At 39.0% G+C, this 16,016-nt stretch overlaps 1 pseudogene; it reads right to left on the reverse strand.

Moving 5' to 3' along the window:
• Positions 1-3,728: 3,728 nt before the first annotated feature.
• Positions 3,729-16,016, reverse strand: part of LOC114891877 — a 77,341-nt pseudogene continuing 65,053 nt past the window's right edge.

Genomic DNA, 16,016 nt, shown 5'->3' on the forward strand with positions numbered 1-16,016 from the left:
AGTCTCTAAAAGGTTAGTTGCCTGCTGCATGTGTTTAGGGTGTTTCAGACATTTCTTGACTGGGATCAGTGATGTGAGTTTGTTGAATGGCATCGTGTGTACCCTGGGCAATGCCAGTCACTATCAGGACAGTGAGTGCAATCGGTAGGAAAACAGCACATTTGTGTTGGGAAGGGCCACAGCGTGTTATGAAGGAGGATGCCCCAAATAAAATACTGACATCCAGGGTACAGAGTATAGGTGGTGTTAGGAGGAAGGCCCAGTGGTGGGATATGAGTGTTTGCTGCTGGAAACTCTTACAGTAAACAAAAGGATTGTTGAGAATGACCATTTGACAGAAATGTCTCGTGCAGAAAGGCCTCTATTTATAAGGTGTCACTAAGCCTGAGGATCAGAACAAAGTAATGGGCCCATGTACTGAGGTGGGGGGTGGGGGGGATGGTCTAACTAATGCCTCAATCAGCAGGAAGACTCATTTAGAAGTTAACATGGTTTGTCTAAGGAAGCTATTCTAGCTTCTATGAGGGCTGTATCCTGGGGTCATAAGAAGTAAAAGTGCCACGGAATGCCTTTTTCTAGAGCCCAGCATCTTGAGGGTTTTGTTTGTTTTTCAGAAATGAGTTGATCACATCAGTGTCTTGGTGAGTCCTTCCGTTTTGGCTTCATCAGTGGCGTGTCTAATAGGATAAGTGAGGAGTATGTCTATATAAGTATATACCGTGGTCAGAGCATAGCAAGTAGTCCTGCTGAGGGGATGAAGGGTCCTATTAAGTCTATTTTCCATCAGCTGTAGGGACCCCTTCCTCAGCCTGGAAATTATGTCCATTGATTATACTACTAGGGGCATTGTTTTCCTTATCAGGTAAACTTGACAGTAAGTTAGCCATGGCAGAGGAGGGAAGTCCCTTGCATTCTAGAGCTTTAGGGCTTTAGGGTAGAGCTTTAGCCTAGAGCTTTAGGGTAGAGGTCTCTCAACGGTTTCACACATCATGGGCCCACAGAGACAAGATTAATACCATCAGGTTTGAGAGGTTTCTTATGTGCAGAGTTAGGAGTGCAGAGTTTCATATGTGCAGAGTTAGGAGTGACCTTGATTGGGTAACTGTGAAGCAAGACATTCCCAGAGTTCTTTATCCCAGAGTGGTGATAAGGAGTTCTTGTCACTATTGGTGGGACTGGATAGCAAGATCATTGGCAACGGTCAGAGGATCTGTGAAAATGTGCAGGTGAGTTTGACTGTTGGCCAGGGCATCCTGTAGTGCTAGTGTGCTTGCTGGAATTTGAGCGGATGCTTGGGTGCCGTTTTTATCAGGGATATCTTCTTTGATCGGGGGCAGAACCTGCCATTCTCTCCAGTGGACTCCATCAGGTGTGGTGGTAGCACATGGTCTATAAAGTATATGAACTCTCATGGTCCTTCATGTGATCCTAAGCGACTCTCCAAATGGCCAGTGAGTCTAGAAAAGGGGTGACCTCCCTCCAGAACAACTGCATTACTCAGAAGGGAACACACTTCCTCCTGTAGTTGAGATGTGCCAGAGGTCCCAATTTTGGCTTTATCCTGTAGGTACCATTATCCTTTCAATGAGGAAGCCTCTGTGGTGAAAAAAAGCCTGAGGGATCCTGGCTTCACGACCCAAGACAAAATGGAAAGCTGGCTACACTGAATCGTCAGCTCAGGGCCTCTGAGATCCTCCATTTCCAGACTGTGTCCATTACCAACAGTGGCTGCTCTGTGTTTAGCACTAGGCTGAGAATAGTTTCTTACACCAGAATGTCCTGGTTTATGGCCATCATGGGTGGTTTAGAGACTTGAGAGGCGTGAGGGGTGGCTGCTAGGGCCTTTGTGGTGTAGGAGTGTGGGGAGAGCAATGCTGACGTAGTGCCTGTTATTTGGTCAGAGTCTAGATCCTTTTGTTTTCCTGTTCAAAATCTGCTGATGTTTAAGTATTTTGTAAGTAAGCAAGTAGAGATGATAATTATGGGACACCTGGGATTGTTGCAGCTGAGAGGTATGTACCCATGACATGGGTTTGACCACTGTTTCTTCCACCATCTCAGCTCACAACCCCCTGGTGTTGCCACAGAGAAATTTTCCAGAGTGGGGCAGGTGTGGATTTCTAAAGATGTTTGCCAGTAGGGGGCACAGAGTAGGCTTGAGCTGGAATATGTAGAGCTGGAAATGGCCTAAAGATGAGCCTGGAAAAGATATGATGCTGATGATCATGAATTAGGATGTTCCCAGGCAGATTCCACTTGGGGAGACTGTGGGATACACCTTCAAAAGATCTGGGAGCCCTCTCACTCCACTCCTGTTATGAGATGAGGGCCAGTGCAGCCCTAGAGGGTGTTTTCTAAATTGAGATTTCAAGAGAGGCCTGTTGAGGACTGAGTCCTTCTTCCTGGTCCTTCAGTTCTTTGTAAGTAGTACCAAAAGGTGGTGGAAATAACTGTTGCACATGTAAAAATCAAGATTCAAGCAAAGATTAACATTTTCCTAGCATGTGAAAGCATTGCTTTTTGTTAATTATTTTAAATACCTATATATACCATGTTTTAAGTGTAGTTGTGAGTTTTCACAAATGTACAGTAATGTTACCACCAAAAGATGGGTTATACTCCATCACCCCAAAAGAACATTTTTGTGATGCCCCTTTCTACCAGACCCCTTCACCACTGACTGATGGTTTAGGTCCCTGGGTATGCCTTTCCAGAATGTAACATAAATAGAACATATTGCCACTTGAGTCATCTGTGAAATTTGATGCCATATTTTCTTTCAAAGTGAGTAATTTCTTGCAGTGTTATTCTTCTTTTTTTAAAAAATTATTTATTTGGCTGTGTCAGGTCTTAGCTGCAGCATATGGGCTCTTCAGTTGTAGCATGCAGGATCTTTAGTTGTGGCACGTGGGTTCTAGTTCCCTGACCAGGGATTGAACCTGGGCCCCTTGCATTAGGAGCACAGAGTCTTAGCCACTGGACCACCAGGGAAGTCCCTTGCAGTGTTCTTCTGAGTTTAAAATTTTGACAAGTGATAAGTTGGTGGCATACATTAGGCTTTCAAAACTGAGATTCCATTACTGTGAGCTCTGTACATTTGGGTAATAACCTCTTCTACCATGGTTAACCTTCTCGTTAAGACGTTAGGAATGATGGAAGGAATGACTTGCAGGGACGTCAAAAGGGAGACTAATAATTATGAAATGACAATCTTTACAGTGCTGTTACTTTTGTATCCTCCTACTCTAGAATATGTGCTTTAAGTCTAAGCATATAGAAATGATACCTGTGAACAGTAAGATGGGATATGAGGCTTTGTGGGTCACTGAAAAAAAAAAGCTTTCAACTAATTCTCTTACAGAAAGGCATTAAAATTTTCCACTATCTCCTTTCACATTAAATTAGGATATTACTCAAAATGATACCCTCTCTCTGTAGCTCACCTCAATTATTCCTTGGATGATTGCCTTCTAAACATCCATAGCTCTTTTTGTTGTTTCCACCAGGAAGTCACAGTAGACTTACATAAATATCACTCTACTCACAGTATAAACTCAGGCTGGGCTAGAACAGTGCAGATGAACATAACCTTTTCTCAGACTGGGAGGAACTCCAGGGTTTAATAGAGTATATACTGTTTCAGTCAGTATACAAGCCAAATGAAAATGCCAAATATAAAACTTGAAATAGTTAAAGTGAATAGTTTCTTAAACGATGTTAAACAAAAAGATGCCACAAATATCTGTGGCCAGATCAAAGGAAAGTCTCAAGTCCCAGAAACCTATGTCCAAACTCATGATCACATGTTGTGTACAGGAAACTGCAAAAATGAAGATGAACCACATTATATCTTTACCTTTATGGCGAATCTTTACTGTTAATCAAAGAAAGCAGGACTTTCTACACTGCTGCCCTCTATTTACTTCCACACCCAAGAAGTTCCTGTAAGTTAATAGAAATGCAAGTGATCAATAATGACATCCTCACTCGAGGCTCCTACCCTCATAAGAAAGATATACACACACTCCCAGCCTCTCTATTATCTGACATGTCATTATTTACTTTCCTTCAAAGCTCTCATTTCCATCTTATAAACCAAAGCTTCATCATTTATTAACTATCTCCCTTTTCCCACAAAAATATGAGCACCAGGACTGTAAGAACTTGTTTCATGCCTCTATATCCAAATCCTAGAGTGCCTTATTTGTGCTAAACTGGATATGTGTTGAATCTAGTGCCAGGCATGTTGAAATTGCATCAAGAGTATAGTCTCTGAGCAAGAAGCTTAACTAGAACAGTGATCCTGTCTTTCTCTCTTGCTAGGTTTGTGTTCTCTCACAATTTACCTGAACATATAGGTATCAGCTGAGTTATAAAGGAGATATTAAAAGGTATCGTATACTTTACTAAGAAGTGAATTTATATATTTTCACTGAGGTACTTTATGGTAAACACTATCCATCCAGTATACCACAGGAAGTATAAGAGTGTTTAGATAATGGGTAGGAAAGGTAAAAAGTAACACCAGGGGACTGGATGCTGGCCTTGTGTTCTTTTGTCATGTTGAAGAGAAAAATGTCAAACACTTGCATCATCAGACAAAGCTGTTCAGTGATCACAAATGGATCAAGACAAAAATAAGGGTATTTTGTAACCATGTCACTAAAAACGATGAGACAATTCCAAATCATAAAAATTACCAAGATTCTGCTCTTCTCAATAATATGACTGACTGTGGAGCTTCCTGTGAATTAGGTTTAGCTTCACTACACTGTTTTTGTCTTCTAGAAAACATTGATTATGATTACCTATGATAGAAATAAGTTCACCTTCTTGCAGCATCCAGTACATCCAGAAACATCTTGCTTCCCTGAAGAGTAATCACATCACCTACCAAAAGCCAAATTGTAAATCCTTTTGAGTACCCTTACTGATAAATCCAGTCATTTAGGGTTTGTGGTCAGTCTGAGTACTACAATTTATGACACCACTCTTGTTGACTGCTGGTGTGATCCCAGTGGGTTCTGGCCACATGACGCTGACAGAACAAATAAGAAATTCGTTTCAAGACAAAAATCATAACTATGTAGAAATAAAAATAAAATTTACCCGAGGAAAGAAATACCGGAACATGTATACACAAGGGATTATTGAATGAGAATGTGTAGCAATTAACTTGACCAAATTACACAGTTCACCTGAAAATTCATAGTCACAACAGAATATTTAAATATACGTGTTCAGGAAATGAAAAACACATTTATTAGTGTGCAAATTGTATGAAAACAGTTAATGAAAATATTTCTAAGAAACAAGATTTTGTTCAACAAAAATGTATTGTTTGTAATCACAATCAAACATAATTGAAAATGTACTGAGGAATTGTGTACAGCTGTGAGCAACAGGAAGCACCCACAATCTGCCTGATATAAGGAAGGTGCCAATTCTCACTTGGAGGGGCTGGGCCAGGGCAGTCACTGAACAGTGCAGCAGAGGAACAAACTCCAATATGGTTCTTTTGGACTGTGCAACCATAGCTGTCATAGTGGAATCAGGAACATGTGGTCACTATCAGTATTACAAGAATTAGGTGTTTACTACACAAATTAGACCTTATATGAATATGATCTAGAGAATATGGACGTCCAAGCATCAGAGAATACTCTGAACCATGAAAGTTAGAATTAGTTGCCTGGTGGACTCATGGAAACTTGCAGGAAAGTCCAAATCCAAAATATGATGGATCTTTGATGTGGAACTTGTGAAGATGTGTGGAAACCTACACGTCTGAGAAAATGGAAGTCAACCAGCTGATTATGGTTTCCAGGATACTCTGGATTGGCAGGGTAAGGAATCAGGAAAACAGGCTAGAACAAGTGTCCTCAAAGTTCCTGCACGTCTGTCTCCCTGCACGCTGCTGAAATCTGACTAATGCCTCCTGTACTTCTGAATTTCAAATCTCATGCAAGTGAGGCTACATGTGAATTCTCACATGGAACCATAAGAGAAATGGATTATAGAAAATGTCACATTACCCAGGTGATAAAACAAGGTAGGAAAGCCAACTCCAATTCTACATTTTATTGTTCAGTGACAGGTCTGTCTTAACAACTATTTTTTTTTAGTAATTTATTTGGCTGCATTGGGTCTTAGTTGCAGCATGTGGAATTTTTATTTTTAGTTGTAGCATGTGAACTCTTAGTTGCAGCATGTGGAATCTAGTTCCCTGACCAGGGATCGAACCCGGCCCCCTGGCATTGGGAGTGCGGAGTCTTGGCCACTGGATCACCAGGGAAGTCCCTCTTAGCACATTATTGACAAGAGGTGTATTAATATATCTTTTGTTACCTGAATGTTATTGACCAGAGATGTACCAATACGTTTTTAGAGAGTGATACAATTAACATCACTGTGCAAAGTTGTTAGAGCTTAAAGTTGATCAAGGTTCATTATACAACTTGTGATTGTCATTATCATTCACACTTTGCTCCATTAGGTTTTTGTTCCAACCTTGTTATCTATTATAAATGCAAGTATATGGCCATACAATTTTCAAAAATGATGCATCGTGAAATTTTGAGTGAAGAATTTTTTGGTGAATTTTATGCAGATACTTTCTCTGATTGTCCATGTGACGTATATACTAGTGTCTCAGAATATAGTTCGATTCAGACGATGTGAATATTAGACCAACAAAAAGACAAAAAACCTTAGTGATTGATTCTGATACAGGAAATGAAAATGAAACTCACAGTGCTGGAGAATGCTCCTTTGCTTCTACAGAAGAGTGGACTGAAGACAACATTTCATGAAAATCAGAAGACTTTACAGTGTGCCAGGTGCAAATAACCCACAAAGTGTTAGTGAAATAAAAATATTTGGTAGCAACTTTCTTGAGTTGGTTCCTTCTCAAACAAACTTGTATCACCAACAGAATGAAAAATCATATAAAAAGTATGGTAAGGCTTTAAAATGGACTGATGTAACCAACAGTGATACAAAGAAGTTTCTTGGGTTAATACTTTCGATGGGACAAATAAAGTCACACTGGAAAGAATATTGGTCGACTGATCCCTTAATTGAAACACCTATTTATCTTTCGAAAGATTATGACGAGAAAAAGGTTTGAACAAATAGACATTTCTTCACTTTAATGATAACTCGGAAAACTCCACTTCCTGCAGAATTTCAAAAGTTAAACCTCTTTTGGATTATTTTCTATCAAAATTTCAATCAATCTGTATACCCAAACAAGAGCTATCACTTGACGAGAGAATGATAAAGTGGAGAGGACAACTCAGATTCAAATCCTGGAAAACTTACAAAATATGCAATTTTGGTCAGGATTGTTAGCAAAAGTGAAACTGGGTATATATGCAACCTTGAGATTTACACAGGTGAAGTAAAGAAACTGCAAGAAACAATATTATCAGTCCTACAACCTTATCTTGGTTCATGGCACCATATTTACCAAGACAATTATTACAACAGTGTGTCCACATCTGAAATACTGTTGAAATATAAAACCAGAGTTTGTGGGACTATAAGAGAATCATGGTCTACCAAACCAATTAAAGGAGAAATCTAAAAATCTGTAGAGGGGAGAAATAACATCCTTATGGAAGGGAGAAGTGATTCTTCCTGATTCTTCCTATATGGAAAGACAAGAGGCTAGTCCGCAGGGTGACAACTATTCATGATGCTTCCATAGCATCTACAGGAAAGGAAGACAGGAGGACTGGCCATCAGATAACTAAGCCCACTTGTATATTAGAGTATAATAAATATATGAAAGGAGTTGATCAATCTGATCAGTATCTGGCAAACTTCAATATCCTCTGGAAAACTTGAAAATGGTATAAGAAAGTGGGTTTCCATTTGAGTAACTGTGGTTTATTCAATGCATTTAAAATTTATTGTAGTCTTAATGAAATGACTTACAAGCAATTTTTGTTAGCAGTAGCTAGAGAATGGGTAACTGACCATTCTGGTGAATGCAGTGGTAGACCCGCACCTGGTCCTTCTTGTGACTTTTTAAAAGAGTCCCCTGTAAAGATCCACCTTGTTGACTAGGTAAAATAAACGAACATATTCTAGAGGAAATAATACCCACAGGACCAAAAAAAAAAAAAAAATTGCCGCCAGAAAGTCTGCTCTTCCAGGGGAAAGCACAGTGAAACACGGTATGTTTGTAATAGATGTTCTGTTCCCCTGCACAGAGGTGCTTGCTATACTGCCTATCACACTCTAAAAAAATATTAGAATGCTTTAGTAAGACATGTACAAAGTTTCAAATAAATACATTAAGTGCAAAAAAAGTTGTTGATATTTACTCAAATGTGGGTGTTTCAATATTCATTTACATAACAAATTGCCGGCCACAGGTGTTAGTTTCTGCAAAAATCCCCTGGTCAATAACGTGTTAATGCAAACTCTTTATTATTCAAATCCTAGCCAGAAGGAATGACAAAGAGCAAAGAGGAAAACACAGAAATAATTCACATGAGACTATATACACTATGATATTTACAAATTTATGCCATCTTTTACTAGCAAGGAAAATGAAATAAGGCTCTTCTGGCCAAAACAAGAGTAGATTTTCTCATAAGAAGGATGGACTATATAATGGGTAAGGAATATCCAATACCTGGCACTACAGGAGGCCAGTAGGAAAATCCCAACAAATACCAAAATGTCATTTATCAATAGCCCCATACAAAATGATCAAAACATAAAAATTAAACCAACCTGCATGTCAATTCAACCATGGATCAAACAGGCTCCAAAATGAAAAGAGAAAAATGTTAATTGATTTAAGGGCAAAACAATACCTGTTAATCATTATGTAGTACTGCTTACAGAGTACTTACCGAATTATCTCACTTCAGTGTTCATTTTTGAACGTAAGTAGTAAATATCCAGTCGAGAGATCCCCTTTAAGAATGAGGCACTGATAAAGACGATGTAACTCTAAAAATTATTCTTTCATGTTATTTTTTTCTGGAACATTATACATGGATTAATTTGTATCAGGCTTTCTCTGATTTCTTACACATATAGGGTGTCTTTCCAGTGGGAGTTTTCCCATGTAAGAATGAAGGCCAACTGATGTTTTCCCCACATTGCTTACATTCAAGAAGTTTCCATTAAGTATGAGATCTTTCATGCCTTCGAAAGGAACTGGGTCGACTGAAGGCTTTCCCACCTTCTCTACATTTGTAGTGTTTCTCGCCAGTGTGTATTTTCATGTGTCCTTGAAAGGTAGTGCAATAAATGAAGGCTTTCCCACATTCTGTACAGTCATAAGGTTTCTCTCCAGTGTGAGTTTTTTCACGTGTTCGAAAGGATGCATAACAACTGAAGGCTCTGCCACATTGTTTACATTCATAGGGTTTCTCTCCTGTGTGAGTTCTTTGAAGTATTCTAAATGAACTGGGAAAACTGAATGCCTTTCCCCATTCCTTACAAGGTCTATCTCCAGTGTGTGTTACCATGTGTGTTTGAACACTTGACGGAGAAATGAAGGCTTTCCCACATTCTTTCTTTACATTTATAGGGTTTCTCTCCAGTGTGCTTTCTCACATGTCCTTGAAAGGTTGTGTGATAAATGAAGGTTTTCCCACATTCTGTACATTCATAGGGTTTCTCTCCAGTGTGAGTTCTTTCGTGTATTCGAAATGAACTGGGCCAACTGAAAGTTTTACCACACTGGAAAGTTTTACCACACTGTATACATTCATATTACTTCTCTCCAGTGTGAGTCCTTTCGTGTGATCGAAACGAACTGGGACAAATGGAGGCTTTCCCAGATGCCTTACATTTATAAGGTTCATCTCCAGTATGTGTTATCATGTGTGTACGAATGCTTGAAAGAGAAATGAAGGCTTTACCACATTCCTTACATTCATAGGGTTTCTCTCCAGTGTGAGTCTTTTCATGTCTGTGAACAGATTTGTGGTAACTGAAGGCTTTCCCACATCCCTTGCATTTATATGGCTTCTCCTCATATTCACGATACTCATATGGTTTGTGTCCACTGTGAGATCAGATGTGCCTATTAAGGAATGAATGACGTATGAAGACTTTCCCACACACGTTACAGTCACATGGTTTTACTCCAGAAACAGTTTTCTGGTTCAGATTAAGATTTGGAATCTGGCTGACAATTTCTCCATCTTGATTACCTTCTTTGCTTTCACAGAGTTTTTCTACCATATGACTTCTGTAAAAAATGAGAAATTATTGATGATTTCTTTAATAATGTCACATTTATTAGTAGGGTATTAGAATTACATTTTTATATTTTATAGCAAAAGTGAAGGTTTCTTGCCCTTTCTGAATTTTTTGAGGGTGATTTATACTGAAAGCTCTGTAAGAGGACTTGACATACCTATTATGAAAACAGTAATATTAATATATTGGGTTTCTTAATATTGTTTCCAAAAACACTGGACATCTATGTCACGTTTAAGTAAATGTTTTTGGTGAAAAAAATTTATGGATAACTTTGAAGCTGGGGTTGTTTTATTTTAAAAAGTTTATGACATACCAGGATTCTCACGTGGCACACTGATATCTACTGTGTGTGTGACTCACCTTAGTTTTCTCCCTTGGATTTTGTACCAATCTTCAGTGTTATGATTGTCCTTTTTTTCCCCCTAAAATGCAGACCCAGAAAAATAATGCAAGTTATTAGAAATTATAGAAATATATTAGATTTTAGGTCCACAATGAGCTGTGACCATGCTTAGATTTATTTACCTTAGATTTATTTACCAATGTACAGCAGTTCCCCCTTACCCACAGTTTCGCTTTCGGTGGTGTCAGTTACCTATGGTCAATTGCAGTCTGAAAATATTAATTTACACTGTGCACCCTTCCAAGTAATATGATGAAATCTTGCAATGTCCAGGTCTGTCCTGTCCAGGATGTGAATCATCCCTTTGTTCAGTGTATCCATGCTGTATATACTACCTGCCCATCAGTAACTTAGTAACCATCTCAGTTTTCAGATCACTGTGGTGGTATTGCAGTGCTTGTTCAAGAAGTCCTTATTTTAATTAACGATGGCCCCAAAGTGCAAGAATAGCGATATTGGTAATTAGGATATGCCAAAGAAAAGTTATAAAGTGCTTCCTTTCAGTGAAAAGATGAAAGTTCTTGATTTAAGGGAAGAAAATAATCATACATTGATGTTGCTAAGATCTATAGGAAAAATGACATGAAATTGTAAAGAAGGAAAAAGAAATTGATCTTAGTTTTGCTGTCTCATCTCAAACTGCAAGTTATGGACACTTAACACTTATGCATGTTAAGTTCATGTCTATTTTACATGTTCTATTCTTAGTTATTGTTATCAATATCTTACTGTGCACCAAATTTCTAAATTAAACTTATTATCATAGGTATGTATGTATAGGATTCAGTACTATCTGCAGTTTCAGGCATCCACTGGTGGTCTTGGAATGTATCCCCTGCAGATAAGGGGGGACTACTGTATTACTTTTCCATATTCCACATCTTGGAACAGTGTTGATGGGCAAGAAATACTTGTTCTCTAACTGAAGTGAAGGAATGTTGTCATGCTTACCTATTGAGGCCAGGTTCCTCAAGATTTGCTGCATCACATCTCTATAAAGTTTCTTCTGCAAAGGATTCAGTAAAGCCCACTCCTCCTGGGTGAAGTTCACAGCCACATCCTCAAAGGTCACTGGGTCCTAAAACAGACCAAATATGTTTCCAGTAAGATGTGTGAGTCTGACAGAACTGGGGATTTATACTCAATTTACAGGAAGATTACATATGATTCTGTCACCTTCAAATTTTATGTCTTGGTCATCAGAAACTGACTCTATGTCCTTACTTCTTCATGAATTTAACAGCATAATGAACACATGCAATTTATTTATTCATTTTCACTGTGATTACTTTAAATGTTATTGCTCTCTGATGTCAGGGTCTAGAGCACCCTGGAGAAATGAGAGAAATGCTACACAAATGAATCATTTTAAACACATCAATCTCTTGTGAGAAAAACTCATCTCCTTTGTTATTACACACCATTTAACTCAGTATACTCCATGATGTATGAGGTCAAATCTGCAGGAGCTTTCAATGAATAAAACACAGTGAAGAACTGGAAGCTTTTTCTTCTATTCTCATCACCAAACATGAGAGTCCAGGAGGCCTGTGGAAATCCAACTTGTGACAAGGATCAGTTTGCCATACTGGCCTGAGAATTACTCCAGGTGGTAAGAAATAGCCAGGTGCAACTGGCTAGACTAAAGTATTCTTGTAAAGAAGTAGTACTTTTAGCTTGTGTAAAATTTATTGCAGACTCAGTTTCTCCATTCTCTCTCTGTCCCATTCATGGAGCTAGGAAGTTATTCAGAAGTTAAGGCTCAGACAACTTTGCATGATATGACACGCTAAAAAGACACAGCTACTTAGACCTCCACAAAACCCTATACACAATGAGCCTCAGGGATGCTTCTCACTAGTTTTTAGCACACACAGGCACACATAATGAAATGATAAAGTGCTAAAACATTTCGTTTTGGTCAAAGCCCTTGCTAAATAACCTTGAGGAATGGGTTAAGAGCTGCATATTGCACAGGAATTCACAACACTCCACAAAGGTCTGATGGTGAATCTACCCATGATTATATAATACATAAAGAATTCACAGCGCTTTCCTCCAAACAATGTAAAACCTCCATTCTCTAATTTCAGGTGGAAGTTTCCTGGCCAGCCACTCCAGAGGCAATCCTCCCAACATCTCTCACTTCTGAACTCCCATATGGTGCACAGAAGCATAACAGCCCAGCCCCAAGTACAGGAATATGTAAGTTGATGACACCACACACTGCCAATAGTGTACAAAGGGTTTATTACTTCCATAATTGAGGTCTCTAGGGAGTAAGGCAGGCCTCTCAAGAAGGCATGAAATGGCTTGAGAGTGCAAGGAAAAGTACATGGACTTATTTTTTAGTTGAGGTTGTGGGTGGACTGAAGAGAGAGTTCACATACAAGGGCAGGAGCAGGCAGGAATTGAATCTCTTGTCACTGCCACAGGAAGGAAACTAAGGCTTTCCTATCATCATGGATACATGTGGGTCACAAGAGGAGAAAGGAGGGATGAGGCTTCAAAGCTGTCAGCAGTCAAAAAACTTGAGTCAGAGACTTCTCTTTTCTTGTTCTTTGTATAAAGAACTTAGAAACCATCCTTCCTAACCTCACAAGAAGAAAAGCAAAGAACTGAAGACACAGAGCAAACCACTGTTTCCAAAATTGGAAAGAAAGAAAGAAGCTATTTTGAAATAACTATTCTTAACAAGGCCTATCCTCAAAAGAGACTGTTTCACCAGGGCTTAATGCAAAGACAAAAAAGAATACAACATCTAAGAACTTTGGGACAATGACAGCAGGTGTAAAATACACACAATGAGAATACCTGATAGAAAAGCAGAAAGGAACAAAAAAAATAAGTGAAGCAATCATCACTGAGATTTTCCTAACATTAGTGATAGACAGCAAACTGCAGATCCAGGAAGCTAAGAAAAACACAAAACATGAAAAAAAAAGAACACCAAAAACTGCACTGCCAAGCACATCATTTTCAACTGGAGAAAAATCAAAGACAAAGGGAACATTCTGAAAGAAGCCAGAGGGAAAAACAAACCTTAGTTTTACTTAAACAAGGATAAGAATTAAATCAGACCTCTTTTCAAAAACTATGCAAGCAAGAAATATCATATAACTGGAATCACATCGTATTTATCCTTTGGAATCTGGGTTCTTTCACGTAGCAATATATATATATATATATACACATATACATATACACATATAACATACATATATATATACATATATATAAGATTTATCCATGTTATTGCACATATTAACAGTTCATTACTTTTTATTGCTGAGTAGGATTGCATTGTACAGATGTACTATAATTTATTCATTCACCAAATGACATTTGAGTTGTTTCCAGGTTTTGGTAATTATGAATAAAGCTGCTGTAAACATTAACATACCAAAACCAAACAAAACAACAACAACGAAAAACCCCAACTATGCAACCAAGAAGAGAGTGGAATGAAATATTTAAAGTGCAGAAGGTAAAAAACCACCATCCTAAAACTCTGTGTCAAGCAAAATTATTCTTCAAAAGTGAGGGAGAATATTTTGTAATAACCTGTATGTGAAAAGAATCTGGAAAATAATTATATATATATATAAAATAACTGAATATATATATAATAACTGAATAACTTTGCTGTATACCTGAAATGAACACACACTGTAAATCAACTATACTTCAATAAAAAAATATTAAAAAGCAGATAAGCCTTTGTAATAAAAAAAATCTCTAGGACTGCTGCATCTCAGGAAAAACAGTGACAGAGAAATACTTCCTGAGAAAAATTGAGGGACTCTAACATCAATACACCTGGTTTTACAAGAAACAGTAAAAGAAATTCATTAGGAGGTACAGGCATACCTTGGAGACAATGAGGGTTCAGTTCCAGACTACCACAATAAAGCAAATCACATGAATTTTTTGGTTTGCCAGTGCATGTAAAAGTTATATTTATTATATATTATAATATATATAATAATATTATATATTATTATATTTACTATTCTGTACCATAGTAAGTGTGCACTAGCATTATGTATAAAAATACAATGTACATACCTTAATTTAAAAATACTTTATTGCTAAAAAATGCTAACCATCAAAGATTACAGATCACAGACCACCATAACAAATGTAACAAAAATTTGAAATACTGTGAGAATTACCAAAATGTGACAGACACACAAAATGAGCAAATGCTATTGAAAAAAAGGTGCCGATAGATTTGCTTCACACAGGGTTACAACCAACCTTCAACTTGCAAAAAATGCATTATCTGTAAAGTGCAATAAAGTGAATCGCAATAAAATAAGGTATGTCTGAAAATGATATAAACAGGTGGAACATTAGAAAAGAGGACCCTTTAAGAGCTGTTCTCAGTTCACTATAGCCTTGTTGGTCTCATGGACACAAGCCCCACTGGTTTTCAAAGCTAGATGTTTTGGGACTTCCCTGGTGGTCCAGTGGCTATAAGATTCTGCCCTTCCACTGCAGGGGACGTGGGTTCCATCCCTGATCAGGGAACTAGGATCCCACATGCTGTGTGGTTGTGCCCCCCACACCTGAAAGGCTAGATGTTTGGGGGGGCTTGTCTTCATGTGTGACTCTTAAAAGCTGGGGTGCCAAGTGTGGGGTCTAAACCCTTTGCTCCTTAAGGAGAAGCTTGGAGTTTTGAGTGCCTTCCTGAAGGTGGGGTGCCATGCATGGGTTGGGGGCTGGTTATGGTAAGATAGTGCCTCAGCTTCTACCCACTTTGATGTGGGTGTTCTCATTTGCCCTATGCATAGGGAATTGCCAGTTATGGGCAATGAGAGATGAGTTGCTGTATATTCCTATACGCATGACAACATCTGCTGCTGCCCTGCCTGGATCACACCCGGGTTCTCCGGGCTGTCTCTGCATAGCTAGACTGAGTCCTCTCCCAGAGCCTGTCTGCCCAGGATTCCTGGGGTGCTGCCCTGTGTGTGCAAGGACAATGGTTGCTTCCAGCTGCCCCACCAAGATCACACCCAAGACCCTTGGTCTGTCTTTGTGTACAGACCGAGTCTTTTCCCAGGGCCCAGTTGGCCCAGACCTCCCACCAGGCTGTGGCGTGGAGTGTAGAGGGCCAGGGTGTTTGTTTGCCCAATTCACACTGGGGAGTGGCGAGGCATCAGCTGCCAGTGCCAGGCTCTCTTTGCGCTGATGGTTGACAAGCCAGCATGTGCACACTCCTTGCGAGTAGCATCTTGGCTTCTCCAGCCCTTCTGACTGTCCCAGTGGTTCTCCGAGCAGCCAAGAGGACTAGTCTCCTCTCTACAGGACGCCAGGGCTGGGATGCACAGATTGTGGCTCCACCTGCTTGCTCCCCAAGGTGAGGGGCTGCCTG

The sequence above is a fragment of the Monodon monoceros genome, unplaced genomic scaffold (assembly GCF_005190385.1).
Source record: "Monodon monoceros isolate NGI ecotype Baffin Bay Population unplaced genomic scaffold, NGI_Narwhal_1 Super_Scaffold_12, whole genome shotgun sequence".
In the NCBI taxonomy this organism is placed as follows: domain Eukaryota; kingdom Metazoa; phylum Chordata; class Mammalia; order Artiodactyla; family Monodontidae; genus Monodon; species Monodon monoceros.